Source organism: Choloepus didactylus, chromosome 7, assembly GCF_015220235.1.
Source record: "Choloepus didactylus isolate mChoDid1 chromosome 7, mChoDid1.pri, whole genome shotgun sequence".
Lineage (NCBI taxonomy): Eukaryota > Metazoa > Chordata > Mammalia > Pilosa > Megalonychidae > Choloepus > Choloepus didactylus.
The window spans coordinates 93,264,446-93,289,059 of NC_051313.1; the positions used below are offsets into that span (position 1 = coordinate 93,264,446).

The following is a 24,614-nucleotide window of genomic DNA, read 5'->3' on the forward strand; positions in this document are numbered from 1 at the left end:
ATTTAGTCAATATGATTATCTTATTTAATTGAAGGGGAAAAAAAAACTGAGGCCAAGCAATGCCATATATTTCCTTAAAGTTAACCAGCAAGTTAGAATTTATATGCCCTGAGTTTCTTGCTAGTAGTCAAACAAATTATAAAATAAAAAACAGTTCCACCCAAGGAAATGTTTGTCCTGGAGCAAGGCAAACTGATATTAATAAACTTACTTTATTAGTTTGCCAGAACATTGCCCCTTAGCACTCATTTATCAGCTATTAGACAATTCTATTGCTATTGAAAAACCTTAACAGGGAGAGAAATGTCCTTTCATCAAGAATGTGGCCCAATTTCACCAGCCTTTATTGACTGTCCACCATTAAAAATGTACCAAGTCTAGGGCTGTGAGCATTTCAAAGATGAACAAAGTGTGTCCCTGCCCATAAGTACTTTCCAATCTAGTCTCATGCTTTTGTTTTTTTCCTTTTGGAAGCAATTCCTGTGAATTTCTCACCAGGCCTGTTCACACCTGGAGCAAATACCCCTTCAGATGCTAGGCTAATGGGATTGTTACAATTCACCTCTCAGCCTCTGTGAAACCAATCTTTACCAACCCTTTTAGGTTCATCCAAGTTAGTTTAGAGTTTACCAAGCTCTATTTTCTGAAGATGAGCACAGCAGAAATTCCCCAAATATTAATATCACCAAAAAAGGTTTTAGATTGAATTAAAATCAAGTCAAGCAATTTTTTGAGTACTCAATATGCAACATGCAGTGTTATGCACCAACATATGTTTGGTGCTGATAAAATCATTTAACAATGGTGATGGTAATGACATTTTGCCCTCAACCTATGGTTTCATGCCATCTCTGTTCAACTATACATCTACTCAAATAACACTCTGAATTAGCATCAAGACATGCCACTTCCAAGAATCTGTATTTTCTACCCTTAATCCAGATAAGTTTTTATTTTGAATTCTCTGATAACTGATCTCTTCCTCACCATTCTATAAGTTCCTTGAGTGCCAAAACAAAATGGCACTGCTCTTCAATAGAATTGTCTAATAGCTGATAAATGAGTGCTAAGGGGCAATGTTCTGGCAAACTAATAAAGTAAGTTTATTAATATCAGTTTGTCTTGCTCCAGGACAAACATTTCCTTGGGTGGAATTGTTTTTTATTTTATAATTTGTTTGACTACTAGCAAGAAACTCAAGGCATATAAATTCTAACTTGCTGGTTAACTTTAAGGAAATATATGGCATTGCTTGGCCTCAGTTTTTTTTTTCCCCTTCAATTAAATAAGATAATCATATTGACTAAATCATCAACTGTTAATAGAGTTCTTTATACAAATAACTTGCTTTCTATCTAAGATGGTGGCATAGAGAGGAGTGGAAGCTAGTTAGTACCCCCTGGAACAACTAATAAACAACCATGAACAGCTAGTAAATAATCCAGAATAACTGCGGGGGGGGGGGACACGTGACCATCCACTCATCATACACCAACCTGAATTAGGAGGAATACCCAAGATCGCAGCATAAAATCTGTAAGTAAAAACTGCAGATCCAAGCCAGGATCCCCCTCCCCTCACAGCCCAAGCTGCAAAGCCTTGTGCTGCTACACAGAAGCTCTCTACCAGCAAGTGAATATAGCAGAGCTGAGCTCCAACTGGGGCTTTAATTAACAAGTGTGAACTGCTTGCTATGAGCTATGAATCCTCAACAAGCAGACAGAGGCTGTGGGTGATGACTGCCTTGGAGAGCTAGAGGGTGGATGTGGACTGGCCCTGAAGGGGGCTTTCTGTCACTGTTTGGGCTCAGTGGAGAAAGCCTCAGCCATTTTCAGTTCCCAGTGCTGTGACCCAGACAAGGGTGGCGATAGCACAGGCAGAGTCTATTCAAATGCTAATGACATCTCCCTGGGTGGGGTATATTCCCTAAAAGGAAAGAGTGGGGCCCAGCTCTACCACCCACCTTCCATTCAGAACCAGACCCCAGAGCCTGGGAGGGGGGTGAAACAGCCACAGGCCACACCTCCTTACACCAGTCTGGAGTTATAGGCTGACAGGTGCCACCTGCTGGGCAGAAAAGCACAGTGACCCAAGGCCTCAAAGGGTGTACCAATTTTCTAAGACACATCCTCAGGGAAACTGGATACTGAATATTTCTTCCTTCTGGGACCTGAGCCCATTCTGGTCTGGGAAAACCTGATGGGGGTAACCAAGGAAACCATGCCTAGACAAAAGAAAACTACAACCTACACTAAGAAAAATGAAGCTATGGCCTAGGCAAAGGAATAGACTTATACTTCAACTGAGATACAAGAATTGAAACAACTAATAATAAGTCAATTCAAAAAGTTTAGGGAAGATATGCTGAAAGGGATGAACCTTATAATAAAAACACTGGGCATACAGAAGGTAGAAATTGAAAGTTCGAAAAACCAACTGGCAGAATCTATGGAAACAAAAGGCACAACACAAGAGATGAAAGACACAATGGAGACATAACAACAGCAGATCTCAAGAGGCAGAAGAAAACACTCAGGAACTGGAGAACAAGGCACCTGAAAGCCTACACACAAAAGAACAGATAAAGAATGGAAAAATATGAACAATGTCTCTGGGAACTTAAGGACAAAATGAAGTGCATGAATGTACATGTCATTGGTGTCCCAGAAGAAGAGAAGGGAAAAGGGGCAGAAGAAATAATAGAGGAAATAATCAGTGAAAATTTCCCATCTCTTATGAAAGACAAAAAATTATGGATCCAAGAAGCGCAGCATACCTGAAACAGAATAGATCTGAATAGTCCTATGCCAAGACACTTAATAACCAGATTATTAAATGTCAAAGATAAAGAGAGAATCCTGAAAACAGCAAGAGAAAAGCAATCCATCACATACAAAGGAAGCTTGATAAGACTATGGGCAAATTTCTCAACAGAAACCATGGAAGCAAAAGGAAGTGGGGTGATATATTTAAGATATTGAAAGAGAAAAACCACCAACCAAGAATCCTATGTCCGGCAAAACTATTCTTCAAATATGAGGGAGAGCTTAAAATATTCTCTGACAGACACAATGACAGTTTGTGAACAAGATACCTGCTTTACAGAAAACACTAAAGGAAGCACTGCAGACAGAAAGGAAAAGAAAGGAGTGAGAGGGTGGAAAATAATTTGGGGAGATAGTAGCACAGCAATGTAAGTACACTGAACAAAGATGACTGTGAGTATGGTTGAAAGAGGAAGGCTGGGACCATGTGGGACGCCAGAACAAAAGAGGGAGGATAAAGACTGGGACTGTGTAATGCAGGGAAACCTAGGGTGCTCAACGATTGTAATAAAAGGTACAAATATGTTTTTACATAAGGTAGAACAAATGAAAGTCAACATTGCAAGGTGTTAAAAATAGGGTGGAATTGAGGGGGAAATACAATCAATGCAAACTAGAGACTATAATTTATGGAAACATTGTATTATGCTTCCTTTAATATAACAAAGGCAATATACCAAAGCTAAATCCATATGGGGGTTGGAGAATAGGGGAAGGGTACGGGACTCCTGGCATTGGTGATGTTGTCTGACTCTTTATTCTACTTTAGGTTAATGCTATCTTTCCTTTTGTTGCTTTCTAGCTGTCAAGTTTTGTTTTTGTTTTTTTTTTCTCTCTCTCTTTCTCTTTTCTTTTTCTGTTTTTTCTCTGCCTTCTTTGATTCTTCCTCCTTCTTTGTGGAAGAAGTGGAAATGTCCTTATATAGATAGTGGCAATGATGCTGAATACATAAATATGTGACTATACAGGAAACCAACAATTATTTACTTAGGATGGAATGTATTGTGTGTGAACAAAACCATCTTAAAAGAAATGGGTTTATCAAGAAAACTTGAGGGCACTATATTGAGTGAAATAAGACAGACACATAAAGGCAAATATTGCAGGGTCTCACTGATATGAACTAATTATAATATGTAAACCCATAGACATGAAATATAGTTACCAGGATATAGAATGAGACTAAAGAATGGGGAACTGTTGCTTTTTATGAGAGAAATGTTCAAATAGGGTGAACTTAAACATTTGCAAATGGACAGGGGTGATGGTAGCATGTGACAATAACTAACAGTGCTGAAAGGTGTGTGAAGGTGGTGGAAAGGGTAAGCTCAGAGTCACATATGTCACCAGAAAGAAAGTTGGAGTTTAAAAGATGGGAATGTATAAAACAGTGAATCTTGTGGTGGACAATGTCTGTGATTAACAATACAAATATTAGAAATCTCTCTCACAAACTAGAACAAATGTATGACACTATAACTAGAAGTTAATGATAGAAAGGCATATAGAAAAAAATATATACCTATTGCAAACTATATACTACAGTTAGTAGTATTTTAACATTCTTTCATCAACAGTAACAAATGTACTATTCCAAAACTATGAATCAGTAATAGAGGGGGTTGTGGTTAGGAGTATGGGAGGACTTGAGTTTCCTTTCTTTGTCTTTATTTCTTTTCTGGAGCAATGAAAATGTTCTAAAAATCGAAAAAAAATTAATTGTGTTGATGGATGCACAGTTGTATGATGGTACCATGGGCAATTGATAGTACACTTTGGATCTTTGGATAGTTGTATAGTATGTGAACAATATAACTATAGTTAATCATGGACACTTTTAACCTACCTGAATGTCTGGCGGGACATTCTAAAGTTGTGTGTTTTGAATCATGTTTATGAGCTAAATCATGTTTATGAGCTAAAGCCATAACTCATCAATACAAGCTGGATGAATCATATACCTTTGTATTCTTGCTTGAATAAATGAAAACATAAATGGATGCCAAACCCTCTGATGTTCTACTTTACTGTTCTGGGGAAGACTTGGGGAAGTGGGTCTCATGATAGTGGTAAAGAAGTTGATCCACATAACAAACTGAAAAAATAATCTATTAATCTTTTCATGTATATTTTACAGCAATGTAAATAGCAGTATCCTTGGAAATGATATTCTTTCAAAGACTACCTCATTCAAATAAACTCTCAGTTATTCAGGAGCTAATTATCCAAGGGTTATAACCCAGGAATTCAATACTTATCCATGTGGTCTTTCACTGAAGGTGATAAAATGCAAGGTCTCAAGAAAGATACCGCCCTTCAAGACAAACAGAGAAAAGAAATAATTAACAGCTCAAGCACAGAAAAGTTGGCCTAAAAGAACAGGCGGTGAACACAGAAACCAATTAAAATGAGATATCTAAATAATTGTAAATCTGATTATAAAACTAGGGGCAAATGTTAAAAAGAGAAGATTTTTTAAGGGGAAAAGTCCTTATGATAATATAGAACTAAACCCCAAGATTTTATTAACAAAAACTGAGAACTAATAAAGAAAGAATGGAAATTCTCTTATATAAGGAGGATTCAAAATAAATCATTTCACTCTTAATTTTGACATTTATAGAAAATACTAAGGAATGCTTTAGAAAAACCTTAAAGTAATCATACATAAAATGGAAATCAAGGTATATAACTTCCAAAACACTAAAGAAGATTAAAGTAAAGGAAATAGCTGATTTATTCATTTATCAAATATATTCTGAGAACCCATGTTTGCTAGCAGTGTTCTAGTTTGGCGGTATAGAGGAGTGCTTTGTAATCAAGAGACCCAAGTGGTATACAACTTCTCTTAAAATGGGTCTAAAAATGATTTTTAAAATACAAGCTATTTACAAGAAATAGCCATAAAACAAAACAAATCAAAAGACTAAAAACGTAAAGGCTAGCAAAATCAAAAGCAAACAGAAAGAAATTGCAGCTTCAACATTATCTGTGCCCCATCCAGAGTGTGCTACCTTTGACCATCCTACTGGCTTGTTGACCTCCAGGCTGACTCAGCCCTGACTGCCTCTCCAGACCTACCTCAAGCACCTCTCCACCTTAGTCACAATGCTGTACCCAGGGGCTTCTCGAGTGTGGTACACTCTCCGGGAAGTGTTTTATAAATTTTTGCTTGTCACAATGATTGGAGGCAACTATCTGCATTTAGTGGGTAGAGCCAACATGGTGAAGAAATTTCCTATATCTCACACAACTTTAGAATGTCCCACCAGACATTCATGTAGGTTAAAATTACATTTTTTAAAAGCTTATTACCTAACCCTAATTATATTTTTTATATGAAAACAAATTATTTCTGTAAACAACTTCTGAATCAACATTCAGAGCAGTGGCATTTTGTTTTGGTCAGAATTTTAACCAAAGTTATGGGAATATCATATCATCAACAGCAACTGAACACACAGAACACGAATCACCAACTAATATGCCTGAATCAATCTGCATTTGTAGCTGTCACGTTTGTGGTGATTGGATGTTTGGATACAAGCATCTGACAACTTCATTATACCTTACTGCTGGCCACAAGTTCACACATTAAACATTAAAATACTACTATTAGTTTATATTTCCTTCTGTTTCTCTTGTTTTACAATTAGGGCATTATAGGGTATTTTTAAAATTATGTATCTAAATATATTATCTGTGAATTTCATTTCAGGACAGTAAAGGGGTGCTCCAAAATATCTGTTATAAAGGGAGCTGGTACAAATGGGAACTACTGCTGTAGTGACATTGACTTCCCTTAGGCTATTCCAACATACCAACTTCTTACCCAACTCAGGATTTCCATACAGGTGAAGGTCACTGCCCTCTCCCACTTACCTCAACTCCGAAAATCCTCACTTCCCTAATCAGAAGCTAGCTCCCTATCCTTCTTTCCCCAGGCTTCCCATCATGGCTGAAAGGTCACCGTGGCTGAGAAGCCTTTTCTAATGATCTTAGCACTAGTACAAGACCTGAAACAGTGAGAGCTCAATATTTATTAGTTGAATGAATGAAAATTTAGAAATTCAAAGGAAACCTGAAAGAAAAAAAAAGAAACTCTCAATTTTAGAGTTCTCAATCTTGGAAAAAACAAGTATTTAATCAGTTGATCAATCAATGCCAAATCTGAATAGTATGATTAAGCAGGTTGCTTTCAAAGACATACACCAAACTTTGTGACGTTATAGGATATTCATTTTTTCCCAGTAATCTTGAAATATTTTAAAAGTAGACCACAAAGAAAATCACAATTATTTCCAAAAAGCAGAGATTTGACCACCCATATTCTATGATCACAGCACAGTAGAACTAGAAATTATTTTCCCGTTCAATAAATATTTATTGTGAGCCTACTATGTGTCAGATCCTTGGATAGGCATTGGAAATACAGCTGGGATTAAGATAGGCAAGATATTTCTTTGATTGTGCTTATATTCTAGTGGAGAGGGACAGACACTATACAAATCAGCAAAACCAAAAAATTTGATTAGGAAACCCCATATTATAAATTGAAAACCTCTCTCCTAAATAACTCCTACATTGAAGAGAAAAAACAAAATGGCCAACATGCTTTAGGAAGTCAGAATATTACAAATCTAAATTTATGGGCTGCTGCCAAAAGTATGCTTAGAGGAAAATTCCTGGCTTTAAATGTTTTTATTATTTTAAGAAAGAAAAGAAAAGAAAAAGGGGCTGAACCAAAACAGGGTAATGTTGGTATTATAAGGAAGACTGGGAAATGTGGTCTCCGGCTAGGTGATTATGGACCTTCTAATTTAAGGGGTTTGAATTTTAGTCTTTCTGACTCCTGCAGCCTTGCAATGGAGCAATGATCAGAAGACATGGCCTGGAGGAACCCTGATTCCAGCAATGGCTATCAATATTGGCTAACTGCATATTCTTGAGATCAGTTGTCCTATAATTGAAAATAAATCAGTGTGCTCTAGACAGTTTTCCAGACAAATGTACAAACAGCAATGGAACTATGGATAATATAAACACTATATCCTTTGAGATTACCGAGTTGGCACAGAAGTGCATTTTTGAAGTGACTGGGCAATGGAAATGCAAGCCAAAGAGTTTGTTGAGGTATCTGTTCCAGTTTGCTAAAGATGTCGCTATGCAAAATACCAAAAATGGATTGGCTTTTATCAAGGGGGTTTATTTGGTTACAGATTTACAGTCCTAAGACCATAAAAGTGTCCAAACTAAGGCATCAACAAGATGATACCTTCACTGAAGAACGGCCGATGGCATCCGGAACACCCCTGTCAGCTGAGAAGGCACGTGGCTGGCGTCTGCTGTTCCTTTGCTCCCAGGTTGTGTTTCAAAATGGCTTTCTCCAAAATGCTTCTGGCTTTCTTCTTAGTTTAGCGTCTCCAAATGTCCTTCTGTCTGCATCTCCAAGCAACAGCAAGCATCTCAGTCTCTCCAAAAATCTCTCTCAGCTGCTCTTGGTGCATTTTGTCCTCTCTTAGCTTCTCTGGAGCAAACTTTGGGCTAGCATCTCAAAGCCTCAGCAAGCATCTGGGCCTGGCTTAGCATAACCCAGGGCATTTTTCGTCTCTCTGCTCTGTTTGAGCTCCCTTTAAAGGACTCCAGTAAACCAATCAAGACCTACCCCGAATGGGCAGGGTGAAATTTCCATTGAAACATTCAATCAAGAAGTCACACCCTAATCAAAAAGATTAATAACTCTGCCCCTACAAGATTGCATTAAAGAATATGGCTTTTGGGGGGACATAATACATCCAAACTGGCACAGTATCTAAATTTGAGTTTGTATATGGATGGATCTCTTAATGAATTTGGGGGTTGTTTCAGTGGGGGGGAATGCTGCAAATAATAGAAACACCCGTGGATCAATAAGCAGAAAGGAGAACTCTATCATGAAGATATTGAACTATACCCATGGAGCCAAGGGCCTGTTACTGGCATCCCAAAAGATCAGGACCAAGAAGTTGAAACCCTTTAGACACCAAGTCAGCTACTCTACTGACCTCCCTTTCATACTCTCTTGCTCTCACTCTCAATCCAGGGAGTCTCATCTTTTCATGTCTCAGTAAGTTGCCTTCATTTTTCTCTTTCTCCAAAAACCAGTATGACTCAAAATGGCCACCCCACAACTGCAGCCTAAGTTCAGTATCTGTGTCTGCTCAGTCAAAACAACTGTAGAAATTAACTAGCATTTCTGAATCCCAATTCCATATTCCTGGTAGAAAGACTAAAATTGACCAGGCTCAGTTAGATGTTTATCCCTAGTCCAATCTGCAATGACATAAGGGGAAGAGTCATGTACAATCATCATTATTAGAAACACTCCAGTGGGTAGGCAGTGATACAGAGGCTCTCTGCAGAAGTTTCTTTGCTGGGCAGATGCCATAAAAATGTACCTAATAGAATGGAAGTTTTTTGTGTGTGTGTTTTTTTTTTTTTAACAAAAGACTATAAAGCTAGAGAATAGGTCAAAATTAAGTTCATTTCTGTGAAGAAAATTACTAGAATTATTTCAAAATTAAATTTTTTTAAAAAAAGCCCACATTATAAAATGCAACACTAGGAGCTAAGAAGATTATACAGGAAAATGTGGTATCTATACTGATTTTTAACGTCTGCACAACTTTTCCTTTATTTGAAGAAAGTCAACAGGTAATTAAAGGAAAAGCCCCAGAAAGCTCAAGATCATCCAAAAAAGGAACATAATTCTGCATCTCTTTGACATTTTTTTTTAACAAGTAATCAGCTGAGTTCAGCTAGAAAACCTTTTGCAGTTTCCAATATCTAGAAACAGCAATAAAGAAAAGCTTTCCAAAATAAGAGACTTCTCACAGTCTCTGGAAGGTATTTCCCACAGAATTTATCAGATTTTTGGTTCTGATGAGTATGTTATACTGTTACTTTGACATTGATTCTGGGATAAGTTGTGGGATAACATGCCCACATGTTTTAATTGAGGACTAATCAAACAATTGCTGGGAATTGAAATGTAGTCCATAGAATGGGAGATTTTGCCTTCATTATCCATGGATGATTTCTCTCCCTCAAAGAGTTGATAGGTGTGACGGCCCAGGGCCGGGGCCCCTCCTAAACATGAATGAAACCCCAGGCACATAACAGCCTGCTTAACCAGAACAAAGATCAAGAAAGAAAACAATCTCCCCAGAGGCAGAGAAGGTAATCACAGATATAAAGGGATAGGAGTGGAAAAGCACCAATTTTATCTTTTTTTAAAATGCAATTTTATTAAGATATATTCACACACCATATAATCCATCCAAAGTAGACAATCAATGGCTCACAGCATCAGCATATAGTTGCACATTCATTGCCACAATCAATTTTAGAACATTTTCATTACTCCGAAATAAAGAAAAAATAAAAAAGAACATCCAAATATCCCATACCCCTGATCTCCTCCCCCCATTATTTATATCTTTTGTCCCCATTTCTACTCATCTGCCCACACAGTGGATAAAGGGAGTGTCAGTCACAAGGTTTTCACAATCCCATGGTCACACAATAAATTCTATATAGTTATACAATCAACTGATTGTATCTTAGTCTTAAACATTAATCTTAGTAAGACATCAGGTCTTAAGCCCCTTTAATGATTATACTAGAGGCGCCGTGTCCTCATGCTACATGGAATGCCTTTGTTCTAAAATCATGTACAAGTTGCCCTTTGCACTCCCGCCCTCTGTGGAGCACTGCCTCCAACCGCTGCCCCCAGAGACTCTCAGCTGTTCATAAGTCCTAATAAATCTATGTCTACTTTGTGCCTGGCATTTTTTGGTCTCACAGCACCACCAGCTCTTCACAAACTCTGTCTGGGCCCAAACAATAGGCTTTCTGAAATAAGCTATAGCGCCTAAATTTGCTTACATTTAAGAAAGATAGAGAAACACTTTGGTAATGAAATCCTAATTTTATAGCTATCACCAGTTTTTATAAAGTCAAATAAAGCTCTTCTATTGGAAACTTTTATTGAACAGCTTTCACGGATAAAAATATCTTCCTTGTGATAAGCCCTGCAACTTCCATCCACAGGTCCTAACATTATCCATGGTAACCACAAGGAGAATAGATGATGAAAAATATACAGATAGAAAAGAGAAATACTCAATATGGTACAACATAAAAAAATCAAATGAATATAAAAATAGGCATTAACAGAATAATTGAGGAACAAAAAAGGTACAAGATGTACACTAAATAGCAAAATGGAAGAAGAAAGCCCTGCATTATCAGTAGTGACTATAAAGTAAATGGATTAAACTCTCCAGTCAAAAGGCAGAGAGATTGGCAGAATGGATAAAAAAGCATGTCCCAACTATATGCTGTCTGCAAGATACTCACTGTAAATTTAAAGACACAAGTAGGTTGAAAGTGAAAGGATGGAAAAAATATACCATGCAAGTAGTAAACAAAAGAGAGCTGGGGTAGCTATGCTAATTATCAGATAAAACAGACCTGAAGTCAAAAAAAGTTACAAGATCAAAGGTGGTCATTATATACTGAAAAGGTGGACAACTTAACAAGAAGATGTAACAATTATAAATATATATGCAGAGCCCCAAAATACATGAACAAATACTGACAAGTTTGGAGGGAGAAATTGACAGTAGTAGGATATTTTAACAGTAGGAGACTTTAATACACCACTTTCAATAATGGATAGAACATCTAGTCAGAAGATCAGTAAAGAAACACAAGACTTGAACGATACTCTAAACCAAGTAGACCTAATGGACATATATAGAATACTTCACCAACAAAAAGAGAATACACATTCTTCTCAAATGCACATGGAGCATTCTCTGGGATAGAGCATATGTTAGGTCATAAAAAAAGTTTCAATAAATTCAAAAATGTTGAAATCATACAATGTATATTCTTCAACCACAATGGAGCGAAGCTAGAAATCAATATAGAAGAATAACTGGAAAATTCACATATATGTGGAAATTAAACAAAACATTCTTAAACAACTGTGCTGGTTTGGATCTGTTATGGACCTCAGAAAAGACTATGTCCTCTTTTTTCATTTTTATGCTTTTATTTTGAAATAACTTTAAAGTTATGGACAGTTACAAAAATTATATCACAATACAAAGAATTCCAATATACCCCATACCCACATACCCTATATGTCTACCTTTAATATTTTGCCACATTTTTGTATAATTCTATTTGTGTGTGTCTCTCTCCATCCTTTATCTATTTATATATCTAATTATATATATTCAAAAATTTGACAGTAAGTTGTGTACATCATAATCCTTAAACATGCATATTACTGACCCCACAGAAATAAAAATGATCATAAGAGATTCTATGAAAATCGAGATGCCGATAAATTGGACAAACTAGACGAAATGAACAAAAAAACCTACACTGACTATATTACAAATAGAAGATCTCAGCGGACCAATTCCAAGCAAAGAGATTGAATCAGTCTTCAAAAATCTCCCAAATATAACAGCTCAGGATCAGATGTCTTCATAGGTGAATTCTATCATTTATTCCAAGAAGAATTAATACCAATAATATTCATACCCTTCCAAAAATCTGAAGAGAAGGGAATACTACGTAATTCATTCCATGAGGACAATATTACCCTAATGCCAAGGCCACATAAAGATACAAGAAAATAAAATTACACACCAATTTCTTTTATGAATATAGACACGAAGATCCTGAACAAAATACTTGCAAATTGAATTTAACAGTGCATGAAAAGTAAATAAATAAATAAGAACAAGTGGATTTTATCCCAGGTGTGCAAGAATATTTAACATTAGAAAACCAAATATAATACACAATATTATCAAACAGAAGGGAAAGAGAGTATGGTCATCTCAATGGATGCAGAAAATGCTTCTGACAAAAGCAGCATTCTTTCTTGGTAAAAATGCTTAGAAGTAAGAATAGAAGGAAACTCCTCAACCTGATTAAAGGAATAAATGACAAATCCAACCTAACATCATACTTAGTTGTCAAGAATGGAGCTTTTCCTCTAAAATCTGGAACAAAACAAGGCTATCCAATTGTCACCACTGTTGTTCACCATAGTTCTAAAAGTTCTAGTTGGAGCAGCTAGGCAAGAAAAAGAGATAAAAGGCCTGCAAATTGGAAAGAAAGAAAGAAAAACATCCACTATTTGCAGATGATATGATCCCATATATAGAAAAGAACATACAACAATGCTACTCGAGCTGATAAATGAATTCAGCAAAGTGTTGGGGTCCAAGATCAAGAGCTAAAAATCTTTACTGTTTCTATTCACAAGCACTGAAATATCAGAAGAAGTAATCAAGGAAAGATTACACTCACAATAACAACTAAATAATCAAATATCTAGGAATAAATCTAAGCAAGATATAAAGGGCTTATACACAGAAAATGAGGAAAACATTGCTAAAAGAATTAATGAAGACCTAAATAAATGATAGAACATTCTGTGTTAATAGATTGGAAGTAAAACAACATTAAGATGAAATGTAAGTATGGATCTGAGATATTCTATTATCTCTCAAACAGAATTGGGATCCAGGTTCAAGGTTTTGTAAGACCAGGATCTGCATCAGAGTCAGAGGAGGTTGACCACTGCTGCTGGGGTGTGGGGGTCTTCTGAGAGATTGGCAGGATAAAGGTAAGGACGGACCATGGAGGGCTTGGGGTTCAGGTACCCATCGTGGTACCTGAGAGATCTCCATGTAAATCACATATGGGGAGGACTTACATCAGCTCTTCAAGAGGCCAAGGATGGTGCAGGCCTGGAGCTGGAACTCGGAAGGTGGAAGGTGGCCATGTTTGAGGAGATGCTGTCCTCCCAGTTATAGTCTACTATCCTGTGTAGGGCCTCTCCAAAAGGACAAGGCAGGGGTTCAGTCCTTGGCTTTGGGTTGGCCTCATGTATAGTCCAATATAAATCTGTCAAACTTATCAACATGTGGAGACATTGTCACCAGCTCTTCTTTATGCCTGTCTTCCTGAGTCCTTGGGCAATTGATCTTGTGATTCTTTTTCCTCTGTTTGGAATACATTACACGTTTGAGGGATTCCCATTCCTGAATGAAATTCCTGATTTCCTCATCACTCCAAGGAGTATTAAGCTGGCCTGAGGGCTTCTCTGGTTCTTGAGTATCTTCTTCCTCCTTTGCTTCCTGGGAGTTTCTAGTAATTTCAGGCTGAAGTATCACTTCTTCCATTTTCATCCCTGAGTTTTCTCCTGAGACTCTTTTCTCTGCAGCCATAGGTCCTAATCCAGGGCAGGCAGAGCTGGCACTTACACTATGTTGCAGAAATTCAGGTAAGTATAGAGGCCCTGAGTGTGGAAATGTGTTTTAGACTATGTTATTTTAATCCAATCTTGTGGGGGCACACTATTCTGAGTGGGACCTTTTGATTAGGATGTTTCCATGGAAGTGTGACCCCACCATTCAAGGTGGGTCTTAATCCCCTTGCTGGATTCCTCCAAGAGAGGATAAAAGGCAGAGACATTTTGGAGAGAGCCCAGAGAAGCTAAAATATGTAATCCAGAGTTTGTGCCCTGGCGAAGCAAGCAAGCACCCACAGGAGCTGAGAAAGAAGCCCAGAGACAATTGGAGAAAGTCACTGAAACCAGAAGCTAAACCCAGGAAAAAAAGGTTCAGCAGAGTAAGCCATGTGCTTCTCTTGTAACGAGGAAACCCCCGGATGCCATCAGCCTTTCCTCCAGAGAAGGTATCTACCTCTTCATGCCTTAATTTGGACATTTTCATGGCCTTAGAACTGTAAATTTGCAAACTAATAAATCCCCACTGAAAAAGCCAATCCATATCTGGTATATTAAACTTCAGCAGCTTTAGCAAACTGAAACAACAACCAATGGGTCAAAGAAGAAATCACGGGGGAAATTAAGAAATATCTTGAGGCAAATGAAAATATAACATATCAAAACTTATGGGATGCAGTAAAGGGTAGGCTGAGAAGCAAATTTATAGCTCTAGATACTTGCATTAGAAAAGAAGACTTCAAATCAGACATCTAACTCAAAACTGGATGAACTAGAAAAAGAAAAGCAAAGTAACCCAATATGAGCAGAAGGAAGGAAATAACAAGATTAAACTGAAAATAAATGCAATAGAGAATGAAAAAAACAACAGAGAGAATCAACAAAACCAGAAGTTGGTTCTTTGAAAGATCAATGAAATAAACAAATCTTTAGTTAGCTTCTGACAAAGGAAAAGAGAGAGGATACAAATACAAAAATCAGAAGTGCAAAGGGGGACATGACTACCAACCCTGCTGAAATGAAAAGACTATGAGAGGACACTATCAACAACTGCCATACCAATAAATTAACCTAAATGACTGTGGACTAATTCTTAGAAACACACATTCTTAGAAAAACACAATACTTCAATTGACTCAAGAAGAAATAGAAGCTCTCCACAAACCAATTACTAGTAAAGAGAATGAATCAGTAATCTTCCAAAAATTGAAGAGGAGGGAATACTCCTAATTCATTCAATGTGGCCAATATCATCCTCATACCAAAGCAAGATAAAGATACAAGAAAATAAAATTACAGATCAATATCTCTTATGAATATAGATGCAAAAATCCTCCACAAAATATTAACAAACAAAATTCAGTAGCACATTAAAATAATTATACACCATGATCAAGTGGGATTTATCCCCTGCCATGCAAGGTTGTTGTGGATTTTAAGGATTTTCTGTATATAAGATCATGTCATCTGCAAATAGGGAAAGTTTTACTTTTTCCTTTTCGATTTAGATGTGTTCTTTTTTTTTTTTTTTCTTGATTAATTGCTCTGGCAAGAGCTTCCAATACAATGTTGTTAACAGTGGTGACAGTGGGCATCCTTTATCTTGTTCGTGATCTTAGAGGAAAGCTTTCAGTCCTTCACCATTAGGTAGGATGTTAGCTGTGGCTTTTCATATAAGCCCTTTATTGTGTTGAAGGAATGTCCTTCTATTCTTAGTATTTGTTCTAGTTTGCCAATGCTGCCAGAATGCAAAACACCAGAAATAGATTGGCCTTTTATAAAAGGGTGGTTTATTTGGTTACATAGTTACAGTCTTAAGGCCATAAAATGTCCATCAACAGTAGGGTACCTTCACTGGAGAAAGGCCATTGGCATCCGGGAAACCTCTGTTAACTGGGAAGCCCACATGGCTGGCGTCTGCTTGCTCCAGGTTGCATTACAAAATGGTTGTTCTCCAAAATGTCTGCATCAGCTTCCAACAGCTGTCTTCAAAATGTCAGCTCCAGCTAGCTATGAACGACTTCTGTCTGAGCTTATATAGTGCTCCAGTAAACTAAACAAAGCCCCTGCTAAATGGGCAGGACCATGCCTCCATGGAAATTATCCAATCAGAGTTATCACCTACAGTTGGGTAGGTCACATCTCGTGGACACTGAACCTACAGGTTCCAACCCAATCCACACTAACATGTCTGCCCCCACAAGAATGCATTAAAGAATACGGCTTTTTTCTGGGGGACATAAATATACAAACTGGCACAGTGTTCTAAATGCTGTTATCAAAAAGGAGTGCTAGATTTTGTCAATTGCCTTTTCTGCATCAATTAAGATGATCGCATGTTTTTTTTCCTCCATTGTGTTAATATGGTATATTATACAAAAATCAAGTTCAAAATGGATCAAGAACTAAATATAAGAGCCAGAACTTCAAAACTCCTAGAAGAAAATGTAGGGAAGCATCTTCAGGACATTGTGTTTGGCAATGGCTTCTTACACTTTACACCCAAAGCACAAGCAACTAAAGAAACTAGATAAATGGGACCTCATTAAAATTAAAAACTTTTCTTCCTCAAAGGACTTTATCATGAAGTAAACCAACAACCTACACAATAGAAAATATTTGGATACCACTTATCTGATAAGGTTTAATACCCAGAATATGTAGAGAAATCTTTCAACTTAATCAAAAGACAAACAATCCAACTTAAAATGGGCAAAAGACTTAAATAGACATCTCTTCAAAGAAGGTATACAAATGGCCAGAAAGTGCATGAAAAGATGCTCAACATCATTAGTTATCAGGGAAATGCAAATCGAAACCTCAGTGCAATACCATACCACACCCATTTGAATGGCTGCTATTTTTTAAATGGAAAATAAATATTGGAGAGGATGTGGAGAAATAGGAACACTCTTTCATTACTGGTGTTAACGTAAAATGTTGCAGCCACTTTGGAAGACAGGTTGATGGTTTCTCAGGAAACTAAGTTTAGAGGAACCATATGACCCAGCAATCCCAATAGGGTATACTCCCAAACAAATTGAGAGCAGGGACTCAAACATATTTTCACACTGATGTTCATAGTGGCCTTATTCACAACTGCTAAAAGATGGAAGCAAACCAAGAAGTCTGGATAAAGTGAAAGCATGAATGACCTTGAAGACATCATGTTGAAGCCAGACACAAAAGGACAAATACTGTATGACCTCACTGATATGAAATCATTAGAATAAGCCATTTCATAGAGTCAGAAACTAGAATATAGGTTACCAGTGGCTGGGGTGGGTGTAGGGAATGGGGAGTTAATGCTTGCTTGGTACAGAATTTCTATTGGGGTTGATGGAAACATTTTGGTAATGGATGGTAGTGATGGTAGCACATCATGAACATAATTAACAGCACTGAAATATATAGCTCAATGTGGTTAAAAGGGAACATTTTAAAGTGTATATATGTTACTGGAATAAAAAATTTTTAAAAAACCATAGGTCTGTACAACGCTGTGAACCCTAATGTAACTATGGACTATAGTTAATATATAATTAAAATAATATTGTTTCATCAATTTTAATAAAGCTACCACACTAATACAGTGTGTTAATAAATTTTCCATCTGCCCCTGCACAACAACAATTTGGAGAATCTGTACAACAGGTGGCTTACTGGTGGGCCTTGGAAGTTTAAATTCCTGCTTTGATTCTCCAGAGAGAGATGAGACATCTTAATGAAGGGCAACAGAACACATAAAAGAAACTAATGAAAAGAACACAATTATGCCCTTAAAGTTGCCTAATACATTGTGAATTCTATTGTTAATAAAATCTGATCATTTTTAGGTTCTTATCAAATGCATCCTGCAAGCCTGTCTTTCATTCCTGCTGCAGGAAATTCTTAATTGATGCTGAATTGAAGAAGCGGTTATTTTCCCCAACTGATGGCTTTGTGTTTCTGGAAAGATGACTTTCAACATGCAAATTGGATTCATCAAAAATCATTCTGATGCAAGACCAGAGCTTCACAACTCTTTTTCACAATTTCAAAATGAGTTTGCTGCCCAAAGGAAAACATAAAACACGAAAGCTGGAGAAAGAGAATAGCAGCTCAAAGAGCTTAGAAATTTCTCCCTGTCTGATGAACTGCTTTTATAAGTCTATTGTTTTTCCCCAATTTTGAATGAATGCTTCTGAAAATGGACAACAGGTGGAAAGGTAAAAGGAAAGAAGCAATGGACTTGTAACCACAGTAGTATCTGGATTCAAACAGCCAACAAGAATGCAGCAATAAACCAGGAAAGATGCTATCGAGGTAGTAATGACAGCAAATATGTACAGGATGCTCACTACGTGCCAGGCATTGTTGCAAATCCTTTACAAATAGTAACTCATTTAATCTTCACAACGGAAGTAACTAATTTCCATTTAACAGATGAGCAAATTGAGCCACAAAATGGGGAAACAAGCTGCCCAAGATCTAAGAGCTGTTTATTGGTAGAGCTGGGATTTAAATACAGGTAGCTCTGGTTCCAGATTCCAGACCCTAATCACCAAGCAACAATGATTAAGACATCCAGCTTAGGGCAACTAACAATATCCTGTGGGTCTGGAAGAAATTGCTAGACAGTTTTCTTAGGACAGTGAGACCAAAAAGAAGAGTCGACTCTCCATCTTTCCTTATCTCTTAAAAGTCTTCAGAGTTTCTTAAGAATAATGAAAGAAATATTTCCCTGGGTAAGTTGGTGCCAGGGGCACAATAAAAACAACACTGCCTAAAGCTCCCTAAATTATCTGCTAGGAATTCCGTAAGAAAGCACAACAATGGCCTGGTTTCAACCATCCCTCCTGCTACTTCAATAGACGAAGATGTTTAGATATATTTCTTTCAAGTTTTTTTAGCAAACAACTAGGTTTACAGACAATTTTGTTTGGGAAAAAATCTACAAAGAACATTCCTGCATTTTAGTAGTAACTGCATTTTTGGTCAATAGAGGAATTTTTGTCATTGAAAGTCAATAGAGAACCTATGAAAGTTACTCAACATCCAACCGGTCAATTGAATTACCGTATAAAAGCTGTAACTCAACAGGGAAGGCTAAATGTGCCAAATCTTAGAAAAATGTCTGCCTGAATAGGTTTTGTTTTCATAGTTAAATAGAAATCACAAGTTACTTCAAATGGAAAACATACTTACACGTATCTTTTCACATGGTAAATGTTTTCCCCAGGTTTTCATTTTGTTTTCAAATCATTATTTTACTGGGAAGGAGGGAAATTAAATCTGATGACTACCTGTTGGAACTAATGTTTAATTGGTTAAAAGAATTCAGCCCCTTATTTCTCTGACTCAAGTCAAACTTTATTATAAATTGTAAAGCCCGATGGAATCTTAAAGAGTATTTATTCTCCCAAGAAAATTTTCTTTGAGTATCCACTCTGTGCGAGCCACAGTTCTAAGGACTGGCATCCAATCTCCTTATTTTAGAGATGGGGGAAAGACCCAGAAAAGGAAACTGCCAACTCAAGTTTAAAGAGTTGCAGGTCAAAGACTAGCTTGTTGATAGCTTAATTTCAAATGCAAGTTCTCTCCCTCTCCTGACACTGTCTCAAGAGGGTAGGACTTTGCTCAGTGCTGTGTAAGATATACAACATTCATAAGACAATTTCCTCCAAAATTCTTTCCATTTAAGTGAGAAGACAGGCTGTGCTGTTTGAATCTGTATGTATCCAATAAAAGACTATGTTCTGTTCTTTTCTTTTTTTTTTTTAACTTTAATTTGCATTTAATTTATGATGAATTTATTCCCAAGCCATAAGTTTTTGTTTCTTCAGTTTCTTCTGGGATATCTTTCCCTTCTGTGCAACCTCCTTTTCTGGTTTAGGAACAATTTGTTCTTTCTCAGTAAGGATCATCTCAATGTGGCGGGGGGAACTAATGTATGGGTTAATTAGACCATGAGCTCTGTAAGTACGGCAGTGCATCTTGGGGGCTTTGTTCACCTGGATGTGCTCAATGACCAGAGAATCCACATCTAAACCCTTAAGTTCAGCATTACTTTCTGCATTTTTAAGCATGTGCAACAAAAATTCAGCACTCTTTTTAGGCCATTGACCCTGCGTCCAGCCCCACTGTTTGGCCTGGGCACACCTACCAACACCACCAATGTAACGATGGAATGGCACACACTGCTTCTGTAAAATGACAGCTTTCAGATACTTGGTGGCTTTTCGAATATGCATACACTTAATAGCCTGAGCAGTTTGTCAGGTGTTCTTAAAGTGAACACGAAGATTTGAACCTCTTGATTTGCATGATTTTGTGGGGTTTTCAGGGTCAAGTGAATAGCAAACCATTTTCAGAGATCACCTCGGGCTGCTACCAGAAGAGGAAAGAGACTATGTTCTTTTAATCCACTCTTGTTGGGGCAGACCTGTTGTGGGTAGGATCTTTTGATTAGGTTGTTGCCATGGAGATGTGACTCACCCAATTGTGGGTAGGGCCTTTTGATTAGATTATTTCCATGGAGATGTGACCCACCCAGTCTAGGTGGGTCTTAATTAGTTAACTGGAGTCCTTAAGAGAGCTCAGGGAGAGAGAGAAGAAGGCTCAGAGCTGACACAGACCCAGACACTTGGAGATGCAGACAGAAAGACATTTGGAGATGCTAAGCTAAGAGATGAAGCCCAGAGTTTGCCCTGGAGAAGCTAAGTGAGAACCCCCACAGATGCTTAAAGAGAAAGCCACTGGAATCAGAAGTGAAAGCAATGCAACCCAGGAGCAAAGGACCAGCAGATGCCGGCCATGTGCCTTCCCAGATGACAGAAGTGTTCCAGATGCCATCGGCCTTTCTTCAGTGAAGCTATCCGCTTGTTGATGCCTTACTTTGGACACTTTTATGGCCCCAGAACTTAAATTTGTAACCTAATAAACCCTCTTTATAAAAGCCAATCCATTTCTGGTATACTGCATTCTGGCCGCTTTAGCAAACCAAAACAGAGGCACATCAAAAGTAAAACAGTGGTACCAGAGTTAAGTGCCATACAACGTACTTGTGTAAGTGTGAATGGTTGTCTCACAGAGGTTGATGTCTCTCATTCTACTTACTTCTCAGCTCTCTAGGCTCTCAGAGGAGAAGAGCACTCACATTTATTATCTACTCTGGACAAGATGCCATGCTGGACATATCACTCAGGAGATAATTTTCTTTTCACAAGGATTTTGGGAGAAAGATATTATTCTCAGTTGGCATTTAGGAAAATGAGACTCATAAGTAATAATCTTATCCAAGGACATAGGTAATATGTCTCAGAACTGGAATTTTAGCCCATGATTCTCTGATAGAGTAGCCCAAGCTCTTTCCCCTGCCAGACACTGCCTCCCTTTGCAACACAGCAAAACCAACAAGCATTTCCCTTTCCCAGTCACAGTGAACAGGGGAAAAAGAAGTTGCAAAGTATGCTAAGGAGTGGCAGCCACCGTACACTGCATCCTAGGCTTCCTCCAGGGGCCAAGGCAGTGTGGGAAATACCATGATGCACCATGTATTACTGTGGGTGGCACCGCTCATCTCCATGCAATTGATGCTCAAAGCAAAATGGAGTTTTGCATTTTGGGATAAATGATGGTTGTTTTAAGCTACTGAGATTTGGGATGGGTTTTATGCAGCAAACACTGATTGATTCACTATTACAGACCAATCATCTAACACACTGAGATTTTAAAAAAGAAAAAAAAAAAACACCCCTCTCTAACTTCAGTCATTTAGTGAAACTTTGAATTTTCCACTGTAGGTTGATAGTATCATACCTTAAGCTCTGGGCCACTATTCTCAGATGTTAATCTTGCCATGGGGGTTATTTCAAAAAAAATTGAGGCAAAACTAAATTTGGACATGGTTTAAACAAAAAAACTATAGCATCTATGCAAATAACATCTGCCTCATTTTTGTGAATAATGCACTTTGCTTAACCATTCTAGGAGCCATATTTACTGACACCTAATATATATATATGATATTCCTGTGAGGAACTATTCAACAGATAGAGATTTCTTTGTCTTAAGAAGCACTTATAAGATCTAATGAACATTTATGCCTTGCATTTACAGAACCCCTTTCCACCAGAGATCTCAAGGTTCTGTTTTAGTTCTCTCTTGGTCCATAGATAGATTTTAAAACAGAAAGTCCCTTACCAGTCAATGCATGATATAGGAATACCCAGGGAACATCTGGGACAATTATTTTCCTGTTTTTGCCTCATTTTATTGTTCTTTTCCAATCTGATGTTATTTCTCTAAAATAGCTACAGAAAATTCCATTTCCCTCACATAATGGTAATGGGCTGAACCTCACAATATGTTTATGTTGATCTTTACTGCAATTCCATTAGATTTGTCTGTTTTCATTCCACTTTACAATAAAAAAAAATCCATGTATAAGAAAGAAGTCATTACTTAATCTCTATTTTTGTTGGGGGACGGAGAAATCACTGAAGTGTCATCTATAAGGGATTTTCATAGTTGGAGTTCACTTTTGTAACTAAGAAGAATTTTTTTAAAAACCACTTTGGGAATAATCTATTCCAATTATGACAGTGTTAGTTCTCAGATATGCAAATATTACAAGCCAATAGGAAAAGAGCTGAATAAAACAAATAAAATGTTGCTAAGATAATGATAACCCAGGCCCTATTCTCAGCCAGGCCATCAATTTCTACTTACCTGATGGTGCACCATTTCCTCTTGTCAACAACCTCTTGACATCCATCCTTCTGTAATTGCCAACACTTCACGCCAGTCTTTCAACCTTGCTACGCAAGATTTGCCAGTGTTTGAAAGTCTATATTGTACATAGGCAGCTGAAAAACCCAACATTAGCCTGATTTTTATAGAGATAGCTCCCAGGAGTCATGCTATAGCAAATCTACATCTTCTAAAAATTAGAGCAAAAAAAGAAAAAAAGAAAAAAAATACCAAATATGCTCCTTCCTTATCATTTACTTTTTCTCTACACAGAGCAATATTTATACTTTCCAAAATATAACAGCTGATTTACTCTTAAAGCATTTTCTACAGACTGGCAAGGATGTGTTTGTTTGTTTTTTTTAAACCCAAGCTCTTTCTAAGGAGGAAATTTGTTAACATGAGTCAAAAGATCTTGACTGGTATCATGGCTCTGCTTGAAGTTTTGATCTTGGGCAAGTTGTTTCCTTTCTCTAAATGTCAGTTTTCTCATTTATAATATAAAGATGCCATGTACACCAATATCACAGAATTGTTGGGAGTATAAAATAATAGAGTACCAGAATTAATCTAATTTGATGTTTAAATAATATTGAAGATAAAATAATCAGTTAAAACTTAAGGAAATATTAGAAAAATAATGAAAAGGAATACAAAGACTAACTTACATTTAGAGATACTCAATGCTGTTTCACCATCATTTAGGTTAATATCCACCCTGAGGATGGTTTATTAAGTGCACTGAGTCTTTCTATGGGTCCTTAAAGTTCATGCACTGAGAAGTCCTTATAGGGTTCTGTGGCAGACTGAATAATGTCTTCCCCCAAAAAGTTATTCATGTCCTAATCCCTGGAATCTGTGAATGTTATCTTATATGGCAAAAAAGGATCTTTATGAGTCTGATTAAATTAAGGATCTTGAGATGGAGGGATTATCTTCGATTATTTGGGTGGGCTCTAAATGCAATCACACGTGTTCTTAAAAGAAGGAAGCAACGGGAGATTACGTAGAAGAGGAGAAGGCAATATGACCACAGGGGCAGAGGACTGATGTGGCCACCAGCTCAGGAATCCCAGCAGCCACCAGAAACTGGAAGAGGCAAGGAACAGTTACTTCCTTGAAGCCACTGAAGTGAGAAAGGCCCTGCCAACAACTTGATTTTGGCCCAGTGGTATTTATTTTGGACTTCTGGCCTTCAGAAATGTGAGAGAATGAATTTCTACTGTTTTACGCCACCTAGTTTGTGGTCACTTGTTACAGCAGCCTTAGGAAACTAATACATGTACTTCAAAAGAACATTCATTTAGCCCTACAGTTACTAGATCTCATTGGATAGGAGGCAAAATGGATCTACTTCATACAAAACTGTGCTTCATGATAAATAAGTTATGTAAAGCACCAGACAATGACTAGATACTCATTAAATATGTCTTTGTTTTCCCATTCTATTACAAACTATAGGAACAAGGTTCTGTCAAGTGGCTAAATTTTACAGAGAATTTACTATATTCCAAGTACTGTTTTTGATGTTTTATGTACATTAGCTTTATTTCATCTTCACAATAACCCCCAACTCTATTTTTTGGATGAGGTCACTGAAGCACTGTGAGATTATGCAGATCACATAGTAATTAGCAGAGCCAGAACACTAATCCAGGTAGTCTGGCCCAGAGACAATTAACCATGTACAACATGGTGTCTCAATGTAACAGTGCAAGACATAAATGCCATTCTCA

General features: G+C 37.3%; 1 protein-coding gene and 1 pseudogene across 1 annotated transcript in view; both read right to left on the bottom strand.

Moving 5' to 3' along the window:
• PRIM2 (DNA primase subunit 2) overlaps window positions 1–24,614 on the bottom strand; it is an 804,531-nt gene that overhangs the window by 272,164 nt on the left and 507,753 nt on the right. The window lies entirely within an intron of this gene.
• On the bottom strand, window positions 19,938–20,492 carry LOC119539221 (annotated as a pseudogene).